Raw genomic sequence first — 24571 nt, forward strand, 5'->3', positions numbered from 1 at the left:
TCAATAATATAAAAGCTTGTTTCTTCACACAAAACAAAACACTTACTAAAATAGAGAGTGCATTGCAAATTTGCTGAAAACTTGCCGCAGATTCACCACTGATCATTTTCACATGCAAAAGAGCTTTGCAGCAAACTTGCAGCCAAATGTCCATTATTGCCAAGATTTGTGAAAACAAAGCTATTTGCATGTGAAAATATTGAGAGGCAAATTTGCATCAAGTTTGCAGCTAGTTTACCAGGACTCTAGATTTTTTGTAAGGGAAATAGGACGTCATCTAGGTGGTACATCTGGAAATCTCCAGACACAGTGTGTGGTTGGGAATATCCTATACCTGAAAATCTCAGTGCGCCACAAGTGTCTGGATGTTCTAGTGTCATGTAATATTTGGTTTTCTTATGCTTGTTTGTTTATGTTACTGGTTTTTACTTAATTTGCTTGAATATCATGAATCTATTTATAATGTTAATTGTAAAGTTTCATTTGCCTTTGTAATGCATTGCTGATGCCGTGATAGTAGATTTTTAGGATTTGTATAACTGGTGGTATTTTATGATCTTGTAGGTCAATGGTGATTGTTTTTTTAGATAGGATAGTTGACTTGTTGTATGTCCTCACTGGATAATTGTTTGCTTGTTTGCTGCCCACACCCATTGCCAGGTGTGAGTATTTATATAGGCCTTCAATACCTGATGTTTTTTACTGCCTGACGAAGACCCAAGGGATTGAAATGTTGTTGTTTTTTCTATTAAAATACATGACAGCAACTATAGCATTGTTCCTTTCTCTCCTTGTTTTGTGATTTTTGTCCCTTTTTTGAATGTGCACCCGCCTTGATGTTTGGATGTGCGCATACTGCTTCTATTCTTCGGATGTTTATGTGACTCAACACTTGATCAGGAAATTGCCACACAGAGGCTGTACACCTTAAATGTGACAAGAATTTACCATGTCAGTTTTACCATGGAAAATCTGTTTTTTCAATGCAGTGCACTTTATTTTCTCTATAGTCACACACAGTACAGATGTGATGAACTCAAAGCGGACCCTGTAGTTGAAGTCAAGTAGCAACTCTGCTCACCTCTTGCTTATACATATGTCAAACAGGCGATGCTCTTTGGATACTTTGCGGTTTTATGTAATTCCTGTTAAGGGATTGGAAAATTAGCGCAGTCCTCTAAATAGCAGGTTAGTAGCTACAAGTTTGTTTACTCCTATCGGATGCCGATTTCTCGCGTTTCTCATTGCTTTGTGTGTCATACGTGTTTGAGCAATCACAGGTTGCAGCACCAACCACAGTCCCTCTTCTGTGGTAGAGGTGCCTACCCCAGAGTAGCAGCTAAAAAGTCCCTCTAAACAATTAGTTCTTCATGTGCGAAAATGATGAAAAGTAATAGTTCCAGGTAAAAGTACCTGAAACTTGCTTTAATTTCTATATTGGTAAAGGGCCTTATGTCTGGCAGCTTGCAGGGTTCAAAAGACTGAATGGTCTGCTTTGAACGAGGCATTCTTCTCAGCTCCCCTGCTACAGTGCTTCTTTCTGGTACAGCTACAGGAGAAACAGTAAAGGAACATGGGTAATAAGCCACACTGCATTCACTTTGACTAGACAGCCTCTCAGGCATATCTCAGAATTCTGTAATAATGTCATTCCCTAAAGGATTTAATGGCCCACTTTCTTAAACCTGTATTCTGCTGCATTTTGCAGTATAAATACTTTCAAAACAAAGTATTTCCTGTTAAAAAACATACTTTAAAAGGGATGCAAGTCACATGGTTGCTTGCTGCTTCCAGAGGGCATAAGCTAGCAGGGGCCCACAAGTGTTTTATGATGCTTAGTTACAGAATCATTAAATATACCTTCATTTCAAACTCTGTTGTAGTAGGAGCACTCGTACTTGTCTTAGAGGTAAATGTTCAAATGTTGTTGAACTTTTGGTAGTAAAATAAGTTTGAAAGACTCACGTCATGCTGGGACACACATGAATGACAATCTTTCTTCTCTTCACAGGCCTGCACCTGCACTTTGGGGATCTACACAACAGAGAAGAAATACAATCAAACTACACAATAAAACAATGGCAAAATCCATTATTGCTCATTTGGTTAGTTTAGGATTCCTTATTATTGATGCCACTGTGTTCGACAGTCCACCCAAGACAACAGCTTCTGCATTAGTGGAGTCATGCAGGTTCCTAGGCTCTACTATCTCTCAGGACCTGAAATGAGACACCCACATAGACTCAATTGTGAAGCAGGCTCAGCAGAGGTTGTACTTCCTTCGACAGCTGAGGAAGTTCAACCTGCCACAGGAGCTGCTGACACAGTTCTACTCGGCCATCATTGAGTCTGTCCTGTGTACACCCAAACTCAGCAAAAAAAGAAATGTCCTCTCACTTTCAGCTGCAAACTTAACATGTGTAAATATTTGTATGAACATAAAAAGATTCAACAGCTAAAACATAAACTGAAAAGTTTCACAGACATGTGACTAACAGAAATGGAATAATGGGGGGGTCAAAAGTAACAGTCAGTATCTGGTGTGGCCACCAGCTGCATTAAGTACTGCAGTGCATCTCCTCCTCATGGACTGCACCAGATTTGCCAGTTCTTGCTGTGAGATGTCACCCTACTCTTCCACCAAGGCACTTGCAAGTTCCTGGACATTTCTGGGGGGAATGGCCCTAGCCCTCACCCTCCAATCCAACAGATCCCAAACGTGCTCAATGGGATTGAGATCCAGGCCCTTCGCTGGCCATGGCAGAACACTGACATTCCTGTCTTGCAGGAAATCATGCACAGAACGAGCAGTATGGCTGGTGGCATTGTCATGCTGGAGGGTCATGTCAGGATGAGCCTGCAGGAAGGGTACCACATGAGGGAGGAGGATGTCTTCCCTGTAACGCACAGCATTGAGATTGCCTGCAATGACAACAAGCTCAGTCCGATGATGCTGTGACACCATGACCAGACCATGACGGACCCTCCACCTCAAAACTGATCCCGCTCCAGAGTACAGGCCTTGGTGTAATGCTCATTCCTTCGACGATAAACACGAGTCTGACCATCACCCCTGGTGAGACAAAACTGCGACTCGTCAGTGAAGAGCACTTTTTGTCAGTCCTGTCTGGTCCAGCGAAGGTGGCATTTTCCTCATGAACAATTAAACTGCCTCAGGACTCCCCTATAGTGCAATAATATAAATTCATATCTCATGTACATTGTAAATTTGCACATACATTACCACTTGCACATGTACATATGCCATTCTGTTATATGTCCTATTATTTGTATGTCTATTTATACTCTTACCTTGTTTTATATTCTGTGTCTTACTGTAATGTTCTGTGTGCACTTATTTCTCCTATCACCAAAACAAATTCCTTGTGTACATGACAACAGAAAGCTCATTCTGATTCTGATTAAGAGTTTAAGAAAATGAATGGACATTAAACAAAGTAATTTTGCTTGGTGACCGACCAAGTCTTTGGGGTGTGAAATCTACAAACAAATTCTATGATGAGTCAACATTATACAGTCAGGTTTAAACCAGTGGATGTTCTGTGTTTTTGACTCAATGCAAGTTGTGTTGTGAATGTGCTCATAAACTGTTTGTAGACCTTTCTGCCTGTGGTGATATACAGGTGATCCGAACTGGAATCAAGAAAGAGGTTTTTGTTCACCCCACCATCTATGCGTTCCCCTGGAATCCTGTGATAAAATTCAGAATGGCTGGGATGAAGATGCACCTGCAAGGTGAAAGATTAGAGGTTATGAGTAGTGGGACACATAGCAGTCATTTACATTCATTCATTCATTTTTATCCAAGTGGTCATTTAAGAGGTGTTCACACTAGGCTTTGAGCATACAAAAGTATTTTGGACATCGTAACAGACAGGATATGATGTCACTCATGAGGGCTTGTGGTCCTTTAAAGTTATTTTAAAGTAGTAATCCACTACAAAGTACTAATTATTTCTCTAAAATTTGAATCACATTACATTGCTAATTACTTCATTGAAAAGTAATCACATTACCAATTACTTTACTTTTAAGTTACTTTCTAAAACACTTTTCGCTCAACAAATTTGAAAAGTTTATATTTCTTCCTTCATTGTTACAAACAAGTCATACATTCAGCACCACACATTTCTCTTTCACAATGACTTGTTACAGTGCCATAATCCATGTATTCTATATAAATAATACACTGCCTGGGCAAAAATTTTTTTGAAGTTTGGATTTAAATAAGCAGATACACAAGAGCCTATGATTGGATCATTATTGTAGTGATTAATATGTTTCAACTGGCAACAATTATTTTAACCCTAACTGATGCAGTGTGTAACTTCTCATTTCTTAAACAACCATGTCGGAAGACGCATCCCATGGCCGTGGGAAAGATGTTATTGTGTTTCAGAAGGGGCAAATTATTGGCCTGTATCAAACAAAGAAAACAACTAAGGATATTGCTGAAATCACTGGATTTCATTATTAAAACTTGGAAGGATAGTGGTGAACCGTCAGCTTCATGGAAGAAATGTGGTCGGAAAAAAATCTTGAATGATCGTGATTGGAGATCACTAAAACGCTTGATAAAGTCACATCGTAAAAAATCGACAGTTGAACTCACGGCTATGTTTAATAGTGAAAGTAAGAGTATTTCCACAAGCACAATGCGACAAGAACTTAAAGGATTGGGACTAAACAGCTGTGTGGCCACAAGAAAGCCACTTAATCAGAAAAGGCTACTTAAATTTGCTAGGGAGCATAAAGATTGGACTGTGGAGCAATGGAAAAAGGTCATGTGGTCTGATGAGTCCAGATTTACCCCATTCCAAAGCGATGGGCACATAGGGGAAAGAAGAGAAGCGCATGAAGCGATGCACCCATCATGCATGGTGCCTACTGTACAAGCCTCTGGAGGCAGTGTTATGATCTGGGGTTGCTTCAGTTGGTCAGGTCTAGGCTCAGCAATGTTATGCGGCAATAAAATTAAGTCAGCTGACTACATGAATGTACTGAATTATCAGGTTATCCCCATCAATGGATTTTTTCTTCCCTGACGGCACAGTCATATTCCAGGACGGCAATGCCAAGATTCATCGGGCTCAAATTGTGAAAGAGTGGTTTAGGGAGCATGAGGAATCATTTTCTCACATGAATTGGCCACCACAGAGTCCTGACCTTAACCCCATTGAAAGTCTTTGGGATGTGCTGGAAAAGGCTTTACGGAGTGGTTCGACTCTCCCGTCATCAATACAGGATCTCGGCCAAAAATTAATGCAACTCTGGACAGAAATAAATGTTGTGATGTTGCATAAGGTTGTTGAAACAATGCCACTACAAATGTGCACCATAATCAAAGCTAAAGGCGGTCCAACAAAATATTGGAGTATGCAAATTTTGTTTTGGCCAGGCAGTGTATATTAGAAATAGGCATAGCAATTAGATTACAGTTACTAATTACTTTGTAGTTTGATTACACCCAACACTGGTCTTAATAAAAATAAATCACAAATAACAAAAATTATTATAATCTAAATATTAAAATATACCATCTACTCACTTTCCTGCAACAACAAAAACACACAGCATTGAAATATGTATTCTTTGTTTTGAGCCAAGAGCTCAGTGTGATGTTACGATCTTCTATTGGTCAAACGTCTTCTAGTCTGCAGCAGAATGCAAAATTTCTCTGCATGAGCTTGTGTTTCTGGTCTTGCGAATTTGAAAGTAAACGGAACATGTAGTCTAGTGTGACCGTACCTTCATACAATAGGGTGCGTCCAACTAGAGTTTAAGTGCCTTGCTGAAGAAGACCATAATAGTATCATCACTTATGGGGTTTGAACCAACATCCTTTTGGTTACCAGCCCATATCTTTAGCCACTAAGCCACAGTCAAACTCTCAAGGGCCGCAGTGTTCTAAATCAGACCCAAGAAGAGTGCTGGAATGGGACACGGTCCTTACCTTTAACACTTCTTCCCCACTGGTTCCCAAGAAGGCCACTGTATGCTCGTTCTCCACTGCCACAGCTACTGCAGTCAGCATATCATTTCGGGTGAAGACAGGTCTGACGGCCAGAGCGAATTCAGGTTTACTGGCTAATGGAGTAGGCAGGAAATCTGCACCGCATTTATATTCCTTCACCATATCCTTCTGTTCATACATACATTCATATATTCATTCAAAAGGACCTTGTAAGACCACACAACAGAGAAGCAGAGCCAAAAAACCCAACTCACCCCAACTCTTTTGCTCCAGCAGATATAAACAGTCTTTGACTTGCCATCCTCCAGAAACTCTCCAGTGTAACAGGACTCAAGCCTTGCATTGATGCTGCTGAGCGGGAGGGTGCAAGCACAAGGCTGATCGGCTGCCGTCCTCATCCGCACTGAACACTGAAAACAGAACTTTATTTTTCAGATTTGAAGGAGTGATGTTCTTTTTTTTTTCGCGTAGTGATTCGCCCCAATCTGGGTGGCGGAGGATGAATCTCAGTTGCCTCCGTGTCTGAGACCGTCAACCTGTGCATCTTATCACATGGCTGGTTGAGCGCGTTGCCACGGAAACATAGTGCATGTGGAGGCTTCACGCCATCCACCGCGGCATCCACGCTCAACTCACCACGCGCCCCACCGAGAACGAACCACATTATAGCGACCACGAGGAGGTTACCCCATGTGACTCTACCCTCCCTAGCAACCGGGCCAATTTGGTTGCTTAGGAGACCTGGCTGGAGTCACTCAGCAAGCCCTGGGATTCTAACTAGTGAACTAGCAAACTCCAGGGGTGGTAAGGAGTGATATTCTGAGCCAGAATTTCTCCAGGAGTGGCCAGATGTGCCGCCTGGACCTTGTTGAACATGTTCTCTTGAAGTTCACTGTTGACGGTGCAGTTGAGCTGAAGATCAGTGTAGGAATAGTAATGATGGTTGTCCTCACATAGACGTGCTATGAAAGTGAATTTTCTACTAAATTAGTAGATTAGTAGATAGCCGTTATCCTTGAACGCATGACTAAAGTCATGGAGGTAGCGCTGAACGAAAGGGCTGGTCTGGATGGTGGATGCTTCAACAATGTTCTCGAAGACATCTATTTCGCCATGCTCCTGCAGCAACTGAGTGCTGATGAGTTTCGAACTTTCCAAGCTATCGTAGCCCTTCTCCACTAGAAACACACTAAGGTTAGCATTAGAATTAGTGTCTGTGAAATACGAAATCACCCCCACCACAGCGACAGGCTCCTTAGTGCTTAGACGTATGTCTTCTCGCCTTTGGAATCTCTGTAGTACACCACTTTCTCCACACTGTTGAGGTTCACCAAGGAACAGATGCCTCTGAAAACGCTACCACACATGACCAAAGTGCTGTTGGCAGAGCTGACCAGCAGGAATTTGTTAATGTTGTCTGTTTCTTTTGCGTTGGCACAATATGCAGTAATTGGGAAAGTGCAGTGTGGGTTGTCCAGTTTAGGGCCTGTCATGGCACTGCTCTCAAGTCGCAGGTTTGACTTCAGTTGAAAGATGGCATTGATGGCACCCAGGTAGATTCGACCCGTTTGAGGGTCCTGAACAGCATTTTTGATGACAGTAGATGAAGAAAACTGAGCCTGAGGCTTACAGCAAGACAAGCCAAAACACAGCAGCAGTGACAACACTGCTAGGGCCCTCCATGCCATGTCTTAAAGATAGAGAGAACAAGATACAAATCACATAAACAGGTAAAGTCACCCAAATTACTGCAGGCACAGAAAACAGTAGAGTGGAAGTTAAGTGCTCAATCAGAGGGAGTGCCTGATGCAGACATAACTGAAGGTGGCTCAATTCAATGCATTCAAATATTTTATGTGAAAAATGTAAACATTATTGTTAAGGCAGAAATAAATTTGAATAGTTATTCACCTTTTGTGAAAGAAACTCAGTTCACTCCACGAAGCCAGTGGCCCTTACAACAAAATAAGGTCAGCAAAGTTAGGTTAACAAGAAAACAAACAAAAAAATTACAATCCACAGACAATGGAAGTGATGATGCAAATGAAGAATGAATTTAGTTAACTGATTATTTGGTGAGATTTCATGCCTGGCATGTATAATGAACCAAAGAGCAAGAGTTCGAGTAAATTAAACTTAAGAGTCTATATAGAATTTGGATGGACATGATATGATGTAAATCCTCCAATAAAAAAAATTAAGAAATTATAAACAACCAATCAGTACTTACATGATCAGTGCATCACAAAACAGGATATGTTGTTCTGCAAAGCGGTGCAAACTCAGAATATGTGGCCAAAGTGGTTTCTCTAAAATAGCTGGATTACGAGCATAATTTATGCTAGAAATGCAAACAACTTCTGCTTAAACATTTTGTGGGAGTGGTCCACTGTGATGATACTGGCCGTGTGCAAACAGCATTTATGGAAAGGAGTGAGAGTCCAGTGATTCTTTCAGCTGTTTTTTCAATGTGTTGCATGGCTTAGCAGTCTGAAGTTTTTCAATATGCATAAACACATAAGTGAGTATACAGTATGGTGCAACATATTGAATAAAGCAATGATTTTAGCTTCTAAAAGTAGTGTTTGAAAGGAATACATGCACAGTTATAATAAAGCTGAGCTATCTTTAAATTAGTTAACATTTTACAAGCACTTTTTTTGAGTAAACTCATCTTAAATACAATTTTCAAAATCAAATTGCCAAGTATATCCAAGAAATCTGACAGACAACATTAAATTAGCCTGTTCATCTAATACGCAAAAAGGCAACTAATTAAATATTGTTAGTTCAGCACATTTGGCAATGTAAGAAATTAGAATCCGTCATTATATCATTGTTTGATTTTGTAAGACTTTAGCTACTTGAGATATTATCTTGAGCATATAAGATATTATGTCCATAAGTTCATTAGATGAGATGAACATAGTTTTTCAGTGCTCAGCTATACTTCATTTTTTGGCTTTCTTAACTCTCTCTCTCTCTCTCTCTCTCTTTCTCTCTCTCTGTCTTATTAGCATTCTTCACAACAACGCCTTTCCTGTAGCAAAAAATAGTTATTAGAGTAAGTGTGAGTATAAATGTTTGCATCCATCGGCCCTGTAAATAACTGGAAATGTAAAAAATGGTAAAATTATTTTATTTAGTACAGGGAATAATTATGTAGTTTGGTGTGCATGTCTTTTTTTTTTTCTTTTTTTTTTTCTCCCTTTTCTCCCAATTTGGAATGCCCAATTCCCACTACTTAGTAGGTCCTCGCAGTTATCACCTCAATCTGGGTGGTGAAGGACAAGTCTCAGTTGCCTCCGCTTCTGAGACAGTCAATCCGTGCATTTTATCATGTGGCTTGCTGTGCATGACACCGCGGAGACTCACAGCATGTGGAGGCTCATGCCACCCTCCGTGATCCATGCGCAACTTACCATGCACCCCATTGCGAGTGAGAACCACTAATCACGACCACAAGGAGGTTACCCCATGTGACTCTACCCTCCCTAGCAACTGGGCCAATTTGGTTGCTTAGGAGACCTGTTTGGAGTCACTCAGCACACCCTGGATTTCAACTCACAACTCCAGGGGTGGTAGTTAGCATCAGTACTCGCTGAGCTACCCAGGCCTTGGCCGGTGTGCGTGTCTTTTTGAAAAGAAAAAAAAAACTGCAAGAATGCAAGGGAGGAAACAACTGATAACCAACAGGGCCAGTGTGAGAGACATTTAGGCCAGTTGAGGGAACTGAAACTTGTCTTGTCTTTTTAGTTTTTTTTGTTTTTGTTTTTTTGTTTTTTGCCTACATTGCAAATTCTGCTATATAATAGGCTTAATGATGTAAATATGTCACAATAGTGCATTATCTAGCTGGCTAACATAAATGTGGTTTTATTGAAATGGCAAAAATTACTTGTGGTAGTCTTGGATGCATCTGTTAGAATAGGTTGAAAGTCATAAACAATCATTTTCATTTTTACGTTTTTTACCATATGCCATCATTTCCCCCTGAAAGTGTTAATGAAGTTTATAGCTGTCACAGAGTTATATTATGTCTGCAAAATTTCTAGCTATGCAAATTAAAAGTTGTTTGTTGTTTTTGTTATTTTATAGAAAGTGTTTAATTACTGTAAAATGTGTGGATGGATGGATGGATGGATCATATTTTGTAGTGGGGGCATAGGGCTACTGAAAATATAGTAAGAGCAAATAAACAAAAAACTGAACTAGCCAACTACTACTACTACTATAAGAAAACACCTTTATAGTAGAACAAATTTATAAACAGGTTAATTGTATTCACAGCGAAGACTACTTCATTTGTTGTTTATTTACTACCTGTTTGTAACCAGCAACTTAATCTGTACAAGAATCTACAAAACCACTTACTGACTGATGTTAGGACTTCATGGGATAGTAAAGTCTAGAGGGAGAGAAATCAAAGGTCAACAAGGGTTTGGAGATGGTAGAGTGATGAGAACTGCTGTAGGGGTGCAGAAGTGTGTGTGACCAAGAAAAGTGAGGGTGTGTAAGAGGTTGAATAAACACTGGGGTTGTATGGGGTTTAAGGGAGTCTATTTGTTTTGTGTGAGTGTGTATGTGGTATGTGCAAACAGTCACATCCCCTGTGTCTCCCTTGAGACCAGAAGAGGGCAGCCTCAACTCAGTCCCTTCCTCATTAACCACAGGACATAGTACAGGAAGCAGCCCATGTGTGAGCCATCAAAGACCCTGTGGTGACACCCAGAGCCTGGGACGAGATGTAGCTGAGGTTGAAGCATTATGGCGACCGCGGGGTCAAATACAACCTCTTTGAGAAAGTTTCAGTTTCCCATAACTAAGCTAAGAATCAACTATTTCCTCACGTATGCATGTGATGTGCATAATCCACAGTGACATTAAAAATACAGCGACACTCTTAAAGACTCTCAACTGACAAACAGGAGTGATTAATGTTGTCCACTCCTGTCACATTATTCTTCTCCAGTTTGGATCTTTAGTTATTTTCTAGGTAGCTGACAAGAAATACTTTTGGAAAGTTGTCTTGTGATGAGGACTTTTAAATAACATTTTGCTATTTTGTCTAAAATTATTACAGTATGTATGCAGATTTTATTACCTCATATTAATTGACTTTATGGAATATTTGTGCTTTAAAAATTTTTTTTATCACACTGCAGGACTATTTTAAATGAATTAAATGGTGATTAAATGGTGGACAAAATGGTGGAAAACTTGTGACCAGTTACAGGACCTAAGATATACACTTTCCCTTATGTATTCAAATGTGTTTTAATCTAAAATCTTAAAAGAATTGAAAAAAAAAATATGAAAAAAAATATGAAAAAAGAAGAAAAGAAACAATGACACTTTATGCATCAACCCATACCGCATACAAGGATTGAAAAAATGGGATTGCAATGTGTGTTTTATTTATTTTTTTTATTTATTTTTTTTTTTTGTGTGTGTGTGTGTGTGTTGTAAGAATTTGTAGTGTGTTCTATTACAAGCTGTGCTATTACAAGTTTCCTGTATTAATGGAAATGTTAGCTTGACATTAAAAAATCCTAGGGAGAACCATTACTTAGTCACCTGAGGAGAATCATAACTTCAGTGCTGACATTGATGTAAGGAAGTGCTGGGATACTGGGAGACCTTTGTTTGACAGGGAAATCCACAATAGAAAATAATTATGTCTTTCACTGTCTTGTGAAATGAATAGCTCTGCTACTTTAAGAATGGGTGAAATTTTACTGTAAAATGATAAAATGCTGCCAGCTAGTGGTTTGCAACACAAACTACACTTGTCATTTTCTTACTTTACACAATTAAAAAAAATATATTAAAAAAAAAGAAAAAAAAAAAACTGCTCATTTTGTTATTTCCCAAGAGACTCTCTGCAAAAGTTTAAGTTTGGTGAACACTGACCTGTGAATTCATATGATGACTAAAAGACATGTGACCATTAGAAGATTTGTCACATGAACTAAAGTGCCGTACAATAGTACGAAACCCAAGTAGTCTATAATTATAAAGCAAAGCATTAATAGTAATAACAGCAATGATAATGGAAATACAAGTCAAGTGTCCGTGGCTTCAGTCAGTTTGTGTTCTAATACACATGTACTCCATGTCTGGCAGCTTGCAGGGGTCAAAAGACTGAATGGTCTGCTTTGAACTCCATAGCCAGGCGTTTTCTTCTCCTCTGCTACAGGCCTTCTTCCTAGTACAGCTACAGGAGAAACAGAAAAGGAACACTGGTTATAGTCCACACTAAATTCACTTTAACTGAACAGCTTGTCAGATATGTTAGAGTTCTGTAAGAATGTCATTCCTTAAAGGATTTAATGTCCCACTTTCCTTAACCTGTATTATGCAGTAGTATAAACACTCTCAAACTAGATTTTCTAATCAAAGTATTTCCTCTTAGAAAACATACTTTAATAAGGATACAAGTCACATGGTTGCTTGCTGCTTCCAGAGGGCATAAGCTAGCAGGGGCCCACAAGTGTTTTTATGATGCTTAGTTACAGAATCATTAGATAAACATTTATTTCAAACTCTGTTGTGGTAGGGGAACATGTACTTGTCTTAGAGATAAATGCTCAAATATTGTTGAACTTTTTGTAAAGATAAGTTTGACAGACTCACCGGTGCTCAAACACACACCAGCCACAGTATGGGTCATGCTGGGACACACATGAATCAGAATCTTTTTCTTCACAGGCCTGCACTGGCACTTTGGTGATCTACACAACAGAGAAGAGAAAATAAAATACAAAAATAAAAAAATTAAAAAAAATCCAATGGCAAATATATTATATATATGGCAAATATTTGCTTATTTGTTTAGATTAGGATTCCTAATTGTTGATGCCCGTGTCTGTGACTAAAAATCCACTCAAAGTCCTATTGATTGATTTGTTACAAAACAACGGCTTCTGCATTATGAGTTTTAGGAACCAGTGGACATTAAACATAGAAATTGTGCTGGCAGACCAACCAAGATTTTGGGGTGTGAAGTCTACAAAAATACTTCTACGATGAGCCTGCATTATACAATCAGATATTAACCAGTGGATGCTCTGTGTTTTAGACTCAGTGCAAGCTGTGTTGTGAATGTGCTCAGAAACTGTTTACGGACCATCTGCTATTTGTGATATACAGGTGATCCGAACTGGAATAAAAAAAATTGGTTTTTATTCACCCCACCATCTATGCATTCCCCTGGAATCCTGTGATAAAATTCAGAATGGCTGGGATCAAGAAGCACCTGAGAGTTGAAAGATGAGAGTTATACAGTGGTGTGAAAAAGTGTTTGCCCCCTTCCCGATTTCTTATTTTTTTGCATGTTTGTCACACTTAAATGTTTCAGATCATCAAACAAGTTTAAATATTAGTCAAAGATAACACAAGTAAACACAAAATGCAGTTTTTAAATGAAGGTTGTTATTATTAAGGGAAAACAAAATCCAAACCTACATGGCCCTGTGTGAAAAAGTGTTTGCCCCACCTGTTAAAACATAACTTAACTGTGGTTTATCACACCTGAGTTCAATTTCTCTAGCCACACCCAGGCCTGATTACTGCCACACCTGTTCTCAATCAAGAAATCACTTAAATAGGACCTGCCTGACAAAGTGAAGTAGACCAAAAGATCTTCAAAAGCTAGACATCATGCCGAGATCCAAAGAAATTCAGGAACAAATGAGAAAGAAAATAATTGAGATCTATCTGTCTGGAAAAGGTTATAAAGCCATTTCTAAAGCTTTGGGACTCCAGAGAACAACAGTGAGAGCCATTATCCACAAATGGCGAAAACATGGAACAGTGGTGAACCTTCCCAGGAGTGGCCGGCCGACCAAAATTACCCCAAGAGCGCAGCGACGACTCATCCAAGAGGTCACAAAAGACCCCACAACAACATCCAAAGAACTGCAGGCCTCACTTGCCTCAGTTAAGGTCAGTGTTCATGACTCCACCATAAGTAAGAGACTGGCAAAAATGGCCTGCATGGCAGAGTTCCAAGACAAAAACCACTGCTGAGCAAAAAGAACATTAAGGCTCGTCTTATTTTTGCCAGAAACATCTTGATGATCCCCAAGACTTTTGGGAAACTACTCTGTGGACTGACGAGACAAAAGTTGAACTTTTTGGAAGGTGTGTGTCCCATTACATCTGGCGTAAAAGTAACACCGCATTTCAGAAAAAGAACATCATACCAACAGTAAAAAATGGTGGTGGTAGTGTGATGGTCTGGGGCTGTTTTGCTGCTTTAGGACCTGGAAGACTTCCTGTGATAAATGGAACCATGAATTCTGCTGTCTACCAAAAAATCCTGAAGGAGAATGTCCGGCCATCTGTTTGTGACCTCAAGCTGAAGCGAACTTGGGTTCTGCAGCAGGACAATGATCCAAAACACACCAGCAAGTCCACCTCTGAATGGCTGAAGAAAAACAAAATGAAGACTTTGGAGTGGCCTAGTCAAAGTCCTGACCTGAATCCTATTGAGATGCTGTGGCATGACCTTAAAAAGGCAGTTCATGCTCGAAAACCCTCCAATGTGGCTGAATTACAACAATTCTGCAAAGATGAGTGGGCCAAAATTCCTCCACATCACTGTAAATGACTCATTGCAAGTTATCGCAAACGCTTGATTGCAGTTGTTGCCTCCAAAGGTGGCCCAACCAGTTATTAGGTTTAGGGGGCAATCACTTTTTCACACAGGGCCATGTAGGTTTGGATTTTGTTTTCCCTTAATAATAACAACCTTCATTTAAAAACTGCATTTTGTGTTTACTTGTGTTATCTTTGACTAATATTTAAACTTGTTTGATGATCTGAAACATTTAAGTGTGACAAACATGCAAAAAAATAAGAAATCAGGAAGGGGGCAAACACTTTTTCACACCACTGTAAGTAGTGGGACACATAGCAGTCATTTAAATTAATTCATTAATTAATTTTTATCCAAAGTGATTTACACGTGGACATTTAAGGATTATGATATGATGTCATGCGTGAGGGCTTGTGGTTTTAATAAATAAATCACAAAATAGCTAATAATATTATATTTGAAATGTTAAAATATACTGTCTACTCACTTTCCTGCAACAATAAAGACACGCAGCATTGAAATATGTATTCTTGTATTGAGCCAAGTGGTCAGAGTGACGTTACGATCCTCTATTGGTTAAACGCAGGGGTGTAGCAGTCATTTTAAAAGTGTGTGTGTGCGACCCCTTACAGTGCAGTATTAATATATTACAGTATATATTAATATATAAGTATGATATAAGTATTATACTAATAAATAAGTATTATATACTTTCTAGTATTTGAAAGATTCAAGTATTCAAATTAATTGCAAATTTTTGCTAAAATAGAAAATATAAAAGAAAAATAAAGGGCATCTTGTGGAGCACTTGCCTCTGTTTCATACATTACAATAAAAGACTGAGCACAAGCTGGTCCTGAATAAATTTCAATTACAATAATGACAATTGTGCATGTGCACAAATTTATTTTTTACTCTGTGCTCATGTATTGTGGGATTTAAATTTATTCATGTGGCTCCAGTGTTTGACTACATTCACCAAAATTTGTTTAGATCCATTTAATGATTCGTTCAGTGACCATTTCTGGTGATGCCAGAAGATGGTGACAAATGAATGTCTTTTGTGAAATGAGTTAGTCACTGAATCAACGATCATAAGAACATTTTAACTCTTTAAAATTTGTATGTCTACAGAGCTACAAAGATACTTTAGTAGAGGTTTTAAGCATTATAAGAACAAAGCAAATCTATAAATTCTCTACAGTTTGTGAACTGCTGAGCATGACTTTTATCAAAATATAAATAATATAGTATAACTATAAAAAAATAATAGTCTTATAATTATGAGTTTCAATAACGTTTGTACGTTTTCATGTATAAAAAAGTGTCTACATATCAATTCACTTCCATACAATGCATAAATGTTCTAAGAATACAGCAGATCTATCTTTTTTCCTACAGTTTTTCGAATGCACACCAACATAGAGGTGAAAAACAGGAATTGATACAATCAAAGACGTCTATTTAGTGCATGTTTACAAAAGACCAACAATTAAAATAGCACAGATGGGTGCAAAAATGATCCAGGACGCCTTCAAAACAGCACAACAGCAAGACAGCAAGCAGCAAGATAACACAGATTGGGGGTATCCTTTTTAGAGTTATAACTTGACATTGCATCTTTTAAAAGTGACATGAGATGCATGATAACAGTCAAAGCAGTTCACCTAGTGAATGTTTATGTAGAAACATTTAAATCCAGAAAGGCACATGAAGGTGTCCTGTGTAAGTCCACTTTGATGTAGATAAATCTCCTATGACAGGCCAGTGGGAGGGGGCCAAGTGTGCAATGATGAAAAATAGGTGTTGATGTCATGCAGATATATTTGGTCCTTGTGATGTAACAAGTTCCACAAATTTCAAACGAGCCATTTTTGTAGATTGGTTTAAATAAATGCTCTTTTCCTTTTAAGGAGGAAGTTTTCAGTTCTGAAAGGTACAGTATGTTTTTATAGTACAATGACATCTTATATGTCAAAAGATAAAGGAAAATTATATTCCTCATTTGCCAAAGCTTGCAAAGTTTATGCACTGAATCTTTGAAAGAAATTATATTGTTTGAAGCAGATTTTGTGTATCTTTGTGAACTAATCTGAAGTAAAATAAATGGTAAGAACAAAAATGGCAAGAGCTGGCAGAAAATCCATTCTGACTGGCTGGTTACAATTTAAAACTTGTATAACGGGGGTGCACAGGTTTTATCAGTTCATCAGGTAACAAAGTTTTGTTTAGAAGTTACCAGGCTGCTACAATAAGCACCTTTGAGAAAGAACTAGTTGAAAATTAATTGGATTTAATTTAAATTAGATAGATTAGATTTGCCAAAGCTTGCAAAGTTTATGGCATTCAATCTTTGAAACAAATGATACTGTTAGAAGCAGATTATGTAAGTGATTATTTACAGTGTTATACGATAATTTTCAAAACTCTTCATACAATCAGCACAACATCAGTCTATGTGGACTAGACTGTGGATCAGTTTTAATTGCTTTAACGCAAAATCCATTCAGTGACCGCATCTATCAAAAATCATGAGTTGGCCTGGTTGCTAGGGTGGGTAGAGTCACGTTGGGTTAACCTCCTCATGGCCGTTATAATGTGGTTCTCACTCTTGGTGGGGCGCGTATTGAGTTGTGCGTGGATGCCATGGAGAATAGCGTGAAGCCTCCACACTTGCTAGGTCACCGCGGTAACGCGCTCAACAAGTCACATGATAAGATTGACGGTCTCCTACTCTAAAATACATTTAAAAAAAAAGTTACTCAAGTAAATCTAACAGAGTAAATGTAGCACATTACTACCCACCTCTGGCCACATGAAAGAAAATTTCAGCATTCATTCCATACTGTTAGTGAAGAATGGAGTACATTCTACACAGCGAAGTGCCTCTCTTGCTTTGTAACAGAATATTGCTTTACATATGTAAAAAATCAATCATTCCTTTAGCCAGAATTAAGCATCTTGTAATGATTCCTTTTGTTTGTGTTTATTAGGTCAAGTGTTTTTGAGTGAAGTATTTCTATTGGGAGAAACAATTTGCCAGTGTTTTGTTAAAATTAATTGATTTTGAGAGATGTATGAAGTGTTGTGATGGTTGTAGGGCATTTTGGATGAAAGATTAACTGTTGTGCTAGTATAAATGTTGGTAGAGATAACTGTAAAGAGTTTTGAAAAAATTTTCTCAGTATTGAGAAATGTGTGAAAATGATTGTAAAAAAAACTGTTAATGAGGGGGGCTCCAACGTAAATTTTGCCTATAGGGCCTCTTAGTGTCTAGAACCTGCCCTGTAGCTAACATAGATGTGGTTTTATTCACATTGCTTGGAAGTATGTCTTGGAAAACAGTCTTGGAAGTATCAGTTAGAATGGGTTGAAAATAACAACCAATAATTTTCATAGTAGTCCTAATGTTTTGCACAATTTGCCTTACTTTTCTCCCAGAAGTGTTAATGAAGTTAATAGCTGTCTAGCTGGCTATAAAATCATTAGCTATTACTGCAAATTAAAAGTTATTTGTTTTTTGTTTATGGAAAGTGTTTAATAAAAATTTGTGTTTACAGACAGACAGACAGACAGATAGACTAGATAGATAGATAGATAGATAGATAGATAGATAGATGATCTGCAAAAACATCTCCAATCATGTAAGATCCAGTATACTTGTCTTGGCTTCACTAAACAACCTCCATTAAATCTTTTAGTAGAAAAGTGTGTGCATTTGGAGAAATTATGATGAATTTTAGCCAGAAATGTAATTCATGTAAATTTTCTACAAATGTATGCACTCTGAAGCACTACAGGACTTGGATACTCTAATATAGTGTGTGTTCTACTGAACCAGGAAGACAGAGGCCACTATAGCTCCAGATATGATCCATATATGGACTGCAGAAGGTTATTACATCAGAGATCACATGACCGGTGTTCCTCATACCTTACTACTGTAGGATATAAATTCTGTGTAAATCGTTTTATAACATTTAGACAGATGAAGTATGTGGTGAATAAATAGACAATTATTTAAAAAAATATATGTATGGTTTGGCTATATTTTTTTGCAAGCTATTGCTGGCATATTTATTGGTTTGATGTCTGTATACTTGAAACATTTTGCATCTGTTACTGGGGGGGGGGGTGTTACCTCTCCCTTATACCCCCTGGAATCTATGCACCTGGTCTCAGGTGAATAGCTTACAGACACATCAATGAAGCTGCATATCAAAAATAGTGTTAATAGACTTCATTTTTGTGTGTATTTGAGTAGATATCATTCCTTTTGTAAACTTCCTTTTGTAAGTCTAAAAAACACATGGCATGTTCTTAAATAATGTTTCATAAAACTCTTGATTTTTAATGTTATCATCCTCAGATTTGAAAATATCTTGTGGCTTGAGCTCCACTGTGTCTCTAATTCCTTTAAGGCCAGTGTCATTCATAGTTTCATAAAAACATTATGTATAACACAGCAGGCAAGGATGGAGGATCTAAGTGCAGCTTTTAATAGAATCAAAAGACGAACTAAGTAAAACCCAATACAGAACACAACAATACATGTGAAGACTGACAAAGGAAACAGGGAAAACAATGGCTTAAATACACAGGGGCAAACAAGGGAATGAGGAACACCTGTGGAAACAATCAGGGGAAAACCAATCATAAAATGAAACTACAAAAAGACTACAAACTAACAGGAAACAGGAACTAAACAAGAATTTCAACATAAAAGTCAATACAAAAAAACAGGGAATATGTGACATTGTGAAAATATTTTTCAGATCAATTCCTATAAATGTGAGCTTTTATAAATATTTTTCTTTATGATTTTAATAAATTCTAAAATCTGGGCAACAATGTTACAAGTGTCTTCTGTCAAAACAGACCACAATTATGACTATAATACAAAAAGGTGATGAATATGAAGGTAAAATAGCCAAAATGATATGCATGCGCAGAGTAAGATTTGTGAAAGCGTAAATCAAATTGCAAGTATAAAAATAAATTGCATGCGCACAGAATGTTTTGTAAAGGTGTAAATCAAGTTTCAAACATAAGAACAAAATATTAGTGATATTTTAATGCTTTGCATAAGTGTAATTCTTGTGTTGTGAATCTGTAATTGCGTATTAACACAAAGTAAATTTGGTGTGTATTCTTCTGACTACCTTTTTTTCGCACATACACTTTTGGCAAAAACATGGCCAAAAACATTGCAAACCTGCAATCAGAGATATGCAAGCAAAGAAAGGGTGTCATGAACAGCTAAATGGATTGACCGCGTAGAATCAGTCTGTATGTGTAAAAGAAATTATTGCAAAAGTGTAAATGACTTTGAAAAAAATATTTTCCAGAAATAATCCGATATACACTGTTCCGTCTTACCTTTGTTGCGCTCACACTTTTGGCATGTATTTCTCACTGAAAAGAGTTTTTCAAGCACGAAGGGCAAGGCAGGTCTACCTGCTTCTAGTAACCAATCAAATTAGGTTTTCCTTGACTAGTTTACTCTGACCTGATTGGTTTAATAATGTGACAGACATCTTCTTCAAAAGGCTCAGCGTCGCTCCTCTGGGTAACTCTCCTCTCTTAAATATCAATGTCATGGGAGGATTAATTCTGCCGGTTTGTTTCTGTGTGTCTCCCTCGTGTTGTTACAGGTGTGGGGTTAATCACACAACAGCGTTGCTCTTCCCCTTATAAGCAGCCCTTTTGTGTGAGTTCAGTATCGGAGCATTCTCGTGTTGTGTGCTTTGTTTACTCATGTTTCTCACACTATTCTTTTGTATTTTTCTAGTCTGGATATTTTTGCCTATTTTCCTGTGCTCCAGCCATTACCATCTCCTCCATTCACCGGATCACTCACCTCTGTTTCTCTTTGCTCCAGTCGCCGCCATCTCACACCACTCCTTGGAATATATTATCTCTGCTCTCTCCCTGCTGCAGCTGTTGCCGTCAGAGTCCTCCACCATCATCTTCACCCACCTCATATCTCTGGACTGTTTCGTTGTTGTGCTGTTTCATATTTTCATCAGTTACCTGAACTTTTCATTCATTAAACATTGTTATATTTTTACTCCTGCGTCTGGGTCCTAATTTACCATGACATAACAATCCGATCAAGATGGACCCAGCAGAACTCGCTCAGATACAACAATTTCTTACCAACCAGGAATCACGCATCACCCAACAGGAGGAACTGGCTAAAACCACCAGGATGGCCATTGAGGCTCTGGTGGCACGATTCACCGAGCTCTCATCTCTCGTCCAACAGACTCCAGCACCCAGTGATTCCCCTGCACCCATACCACCAACATCTACAGAACCAGCGATGCCACCCACTCTTCGATCTGAACCACGCATCAACCCACCAGCTATTCGGGTTAGCTGAACTACTGCAGAGCATTTCTGTCTCAATGTTCTCTAGTGTTTGCTTTGCAGCCATCTGCTTTTCCTACTGAAGGTTCCAAGATGGCTTATGTTATCTCATTACTGTCGGGCTGAGCATGCCTGTGGGGTACGGTGGTGTGGGATCAGAAACATCCTTGTTGTTCCTCGTTCCAGCCATTTTCCAGTGAGCTACTGAAGGTCTTCCACCAAAAATTAGCGGAAGGTACTCTGTCTGTCTCTGATTACTCCATAGAGTTTCGCATGTTGACAGCCAACTGTAACTGGAACGAGGAGGCGCAGTGGGACTTATTCCTGCATGGGTTGGCTGATCGCATCAAGGAAGAAATTTATGCTCTAGACTTACCCAAGACCTTCGATGAGTTGGTCGAACTCGCCATTCGAGTGGACTCACGTCTTCAACGTCGCTCACGCTTGGCACCAGCTTCTCGTCCAGAGCACACTCCCAGCATCTCTCCGCCACTGAGGAATACCAGTCTTCACGGTGCGATCAGCCGGTCATCAGAGGGAGAACCCATGCAGGTGGGCAGAGCTTGGTTGTTCCCTTCATCCCTGTATTGACTATCGTAAGCTGAATGACATCACAGTGAAGAACACTTACCCTTTGCCGTTGATGTCCTCGGCATTTGAGTGTCTGCAGGGAGCAAACTTTTTCACGAAATTGGATCTCCGCAACGCCTACCATTTGGGAGGGCGATGAGCGGAAGACTGCTTTTTACACCCCTAGGGGGCACTTTGAATACTTGGTGATGCCTTTTGGTCTAGCCAATGCCCCCGCAGTCTTCTAGGCTCTCGTTAATGACGTGCTGAGAGATATGGTTGATCAGTTTATTTTTGTCTACCTGGATGACATTTTGATTTTCTCCCATTCTCTCCAGGAACATGCTCAGCACGTCAGGCAAGTGCTCCAATGGCTGCTAGAGAATGGGCTGTACGTCAAGGCTGAGAAGGGAGAGTTCCACTCTTGATCGGTACATTTTCTGGGATTCATTGTGTCACCAGAGGGAATTCAGGTACATCCAGCTAAGGTTAAGGCTGTGGTGGATTGGCAAACCCTGGATTCTCGCAAGGCCCTGCAGAGATTCCTGGGTTTCGCCAATTTATACCACTGTTTTATTCGCAATTACAGCCAACTAGCCGTGCCTCTGACTTGTCTTACCTCTGCCAAAATTGAGTTTCCGTGGTCTCAGGAGGCCGAATTGGCCATCACCAAACTCAAAGGCCGCTTTGTTTCGGCCCCAGTTCTCATCAACCCAGATCCTTCTCTTCAGTTTGTGGTAGAGGTAGACGCGTCAGATTTGGGGGTAGGTGCGGTACTCTCCCAACAAAGTCCCTCTGATGACAAAATGCATCCATGCGCCTTTTACTCCCATCGTCTTTCTCCCACTGAATAAAATTATGATACTGGCAATCGTGAGCTGCTGGCTATCCAGTTAGCCTTGGAGGAATAGCGCCATTGGTTAGAGGGGTCTGGGGTACCTTTCATCGTCTGGACCGATCATTAAAACCTTGAAGATATCCGTTGTGCTAAATGTCTGAATTCCAGGCAGGCTTGGTGGGCTCTTTTTTTCGGTCGCTTTGACTTTACTATCTCTTACCGTCTGGGTTCCAAAAACATCAAACCAGATGCCCTGTCTCGTATTTTCGATCGTTCCGAGTGACCGACCTCTCCAGATTCCATCGTTCCTACCGAAATGGTGGTAGTGGCGGTTTCTTGGGAGATCGAGTCAAAGGTCCGCACGGCCTTACAAGGGGTTACGCCCCTGTCTAAAACCCCACTGAGTCGGTTGTTTGTGCCAGAATCAGTTTGCTCAGACATTATCCATTGGGGCCATTCATCCAAGTTAGCCTGCCATCCTGGAGTCAGGCGTACCCTGGCTCTAGTCAAGCAGAGGTTTTGGTGGCCATCCATGGCCCATGATGTTCGCCTATTTGTTGGTTCCTGCTCTGTCTGTGCTGTTTCCAACTCTTCCTGTACCCCTCCAGCTGGACTCCTCCAACCGCTGTCGGTGCCTTTGAGACCCTGGTCCCACATAGCCCTTGATTTTGTTACAGCCCTCCCCCCTCGCAGGGGTTCACGGACTTCTAGACCGTGGTGGACAGATTTTCAAAGGCAGCGCATTTCATCCCTATACCCACATTACCCTCAGCTAGAGAGACAGCGGTTGCTGTCGTTGATCACGTCTTTCAAATCCATGGCCTCCCGACCGATTTGTTTCCAAATTTTGGAAAGTGTTTTGTAAACTGCTGGGGGCTACAGTTAGTCTTAATTCTGGTTTTCATCCCAGAGCAACGGACAGGCCGAGCGGGCTAACCAGGATCTAGAGAGAGCTTTATGGTGTGTGGCCTCTCACAACCCCATGTCTTGAAGCCAGAAGCTCACGTGGGTGGAGTACTCACACAACTCTTTGCCAGTATCATCCACGGGCCTTTCTCCGTTTCAGGTTAGTTTAGGCTACCAACCACCTTTGTTTTCAACACTGGAACCCGAAGTCGCGGTCCCCTCCGCACATGCGTTCATCCAGAGGTGTCGTCGCACTTGGATCAGAGCCAGACGGACTCTCATCCAGGTGGGACTACGCACTAAGGCCCAAGCCGATCGCCACCGGTCTAAGCCTCCCGTGTACGTTGTAGGTCAAAAAGTGTGGCTTTCTTCTAAGGATATTCCCATGCGTTCAGTTTCTAATAAACTCGCTCCCAAATTTGTTGGCCCTTTTACTGTTACCAAGATCATTAGCCCAGTAGCAGTTAATCTCAAATTACCCCTAGCATACAGGAGGATTCACCCCACTTCCCATGTTTCCAAAATTAAACCGGTTCATTCTCCTATTAATCCGCCTGCCCCTGTTCCCCCACCGCTGCGCCTCATAGACGGGGAACCTGCTTATTCTGTCAAGCGTATTCTGGATTCCAGACGGAGGGGGTGCGGTTTCCAGTACCTGGTGGATTAGGAAGGTTACGGTCCAGAGGAGAGGAGTTGGGTCCCGACCCGGGACATACTTGACCATTCTCTCATTGACAGGTTCCATCAGCAGGTCACCCGTCCTGAGCGCGCCGAGAGGCACGTGAAGGGGGGAGGTACTGTCATGGGAGGATTCATTCTGCTGGTTTGTTTCTGTGTGTCTCCTTCGTGTTGTTGCAGGTGTGGGGTTAATCTCACGGCGATGCTCAGCAACGCTCATTACCAGCCGCTGCTTGATTAGCTCGGCACCTGCACACTATCTGCTCTTCCCCTTACAAGCAGCCCTTTTGTGTAAGTTCAGTATCGGATCGTTCTCGTGTTGTGTGCTTTGTTTACTTATGTTTCTCACTCTATTCTTTTATATTTTTCGAGTCTGGATATTTTTGCCTATTTTCCTATACTCCAGCCATTACCATCTCCTCCATTCACCGGATCACTCACCTCTGTTTCTCTTTGCTCCAGTCGCCGCCATCTCACACCACTCCTTGGAATATATTATCTCTACTCTCTCCCTGCTGCAGCTGTTGCCGTCAGAGTCCTCCACCATCATCTTCACCTGTTCCGTTGTTGTGCTATTTCATATTTTCATCAGTTACCTGAACTTTTCATT

General features: G+C 40.1%; 1 pseudogene; it reads right to left on the minus strand.

Annotated features, from left to right (window-relative positions):
• Positions 1–1525: 1525 nt before the first annotated feature.
• LOC127434930 (plexin-B2-like) lies at positions 1526–8256 on the minus strand (annotated as a pseudogene).
• Positions 8257–24571: the final 16315 nt, after the last annotated feature.

Source organism: Myxocyprinus asiaticus, chromosome 45 (genome assembly GCF_019703515.2).
Source record: "Myxocyprinus asiaticus isolate MX2 ecotype Aquarium Trade chromosome 45, UBuf_Myxa_2, whole genome shotgun sequence".
NCBI classification, from domain to species: Eukaryota; Metazoa; Chordata; class Actinopteri; order Cypriniformes; family Catostomidae; genus Myxocyprinus; species Myxocyprinus asiaticus.